The sequence below is a fragment of the Podarcis tiliguerta genome, assembly GCF_965153285.1.
Source record: "Podarcis tiliguerta genome assembly, chromosome: 16".
Taxonomy (NCBI): domain Eukaryota; kingdom Metazoa; phylum Chordata; class Lepidosauria; order Squamata; family Lacertidae; genus Podarcis; species Podarcis tiliguerta.
Window position 1 is genome coordinate 5,865,669 of NC_139549.1, and position 1,873 is coordinate 5,867,541.

General features: G+C 46.1%; 1 long non-coding RNA gene across 1 annotated transcript; it reads right to left on the reverse strand.

Moving 5' to 3' along the window:
• Positions 1-296: 296 nt before the first annotated feature.
• Positions 297-1,551, reverse strand: LOC310666246. Its single transcript, XR_014505803.1, has 2 exons — positions 1,419-1,551; positions 297-833 (listed from the first exon to the last, which is right to left on the reverse strand). It is a non-coding gene; the product is annotated as an uncharacterized lncRNA (long non-coding RNA).
• Positions 1,552-1,873: the final 322 nt, after the last annotated feature.

The following is a 1,873-nucleotide window of genomic DNA, read 5'->3' on the forward strand; positions in this document are numbered from 1 at the left end:
GTAAAACCAGCAGAGCACTCTTCCTTCCTGTGATTCCCAGCAACTGGAATTCAGAGCATCACTGCCTCCCTTACCTGAAACCCTGGAGAGCCACTGTACACAATAATGTACACAATAATCAGAGTACACAATACTGAGCTAGATGACCAAGGCTCTGTTTCAGTAGAATGCAAGTTCCTATGAACCTACATCAAAGTGACGTTGACGCTGGTCATTTACCAGATAGAAATGGAAGATTATTTGGATGAACTGCAGAGATGCTTAGAATAAAAAAATAAAAATTAACAAATAAAGAGTTCATTATTGATAAATGTTTATTATTTATTCTCTCATGTGTGCAAATGAACAGCAAATAGAAATAGCTGGATGACTCTCTTTGCTCTTCTCATGCTCCAAATGTCACAGGAGATGACCCCCTTAGAAGAGGAGAAGAGGTAGCTGAGAATTTGGAGCATTTCTGGTGGTGGAATTTGTTGCAGGGATAAAGTTGAGTGCCTCAAATGCTCAGGAACTGTAGTTGAAATGACTCCACCTAATTCCTGCAGAATTAGGCCCTTCTAGGAATTCTCCTTGGTGTTACTTCAGCTGCTGAGATGGGACTTGGAAGACCTGCTGCTGCTGCTGCTGCTGCTCTTGTTGCTTCCCGTGACAGCCGGATGAACCCCGATTGCCATGACACCCTCCGCTGTTTCTCCGTCCCAGACAGCAGGAACCTCGGTCCTCACTGGTGGAAGACCTCCGGCCACCACAGCAGGACCCTTCTTCTTTCTCCTGCTTGTAGCATTGGTCTTTGTCCTGACGGGAACACATCTTTCTTGGTTGTCAAAGCGAACCTGTAGGAAACAGAAGGCAGATCTGGGCTTACTCTTGTATAATTGGGTAATTTCTGAGTGAATTTCTGCATTTGCATCTTACCTTCCCTCCCAGGATCCCCACAAGTCATTTATAAATGTTTCTCCCCTGCCCCATTTTATTCTCACAACAACCCTGCTGTCGGGCTCCTTGCCACTAGCAGCCAATGTGGTGTCTTCTAGATGTTGTTGGATTGCAACGCCCAGCATCCCTGAACATTGGCCATGCTTGGGGCTGATGGGAACATTGGTGAGCAACAGATTGCTCCCAAGGTCACATTCAGACCATACATTTAAGGCCCCAAGAAACAATTTTAAACAGTCCTGGCTTCCCCCAAATAATTATCGGAGCTGAAGTTTGTTAAGAGTGCTGAGAGTTGTTAGGAGAATGAGGAGAGCTGGAGTCTAGCAAAATTGGAGGGAACCAGATTGCTTCTAAGGCCTTCCACCATGCCAGTCCCAATGGGCACCAGTCACCGCTGCCTGAAAGGAGGATGAGGGAGGGAGGGAGGGAGGGAGGGAGGGAGAGAGAGAGAGAGAGAGAGAGAGAGAGAGAGAGAGACTTACCTGGTTCACCAAAGAGATCTCTGGAAGTGCAGCTGTTGTGAATGTCAGCCTCCCATCCAGGACACCTTTTTATACTATTCCTTAGCCAGCCCCTCCTGTCGATTGAGCCATGGCCCAGCCATGCTTATTTGTTTTCTTTTCGTTTGAATTTTGTACCAATCTCTTTCTTAATTAGTTGGAGCTGTGCAACCTTGGCTTTGACTCATGGCATTGCACACAGAATTTCCAAGCAAGGGACGATGTCTCCATTCATTTGGGTCTCGGTCATGTTGTCCTTGGGCAATAATTGCTGGACACACCCCATATGAGTTCCAAGGTGGGGAAACCAGGGGTGTTTCTCTCTCTTATGAGATCACTTGGTGTGGGCAGAGCTCATGCACATTCCATGGAAATTCAGTTATCGTTACAATGAACCATCAAATGTGTATTTGATTACTCACCATTTTCATGGAATT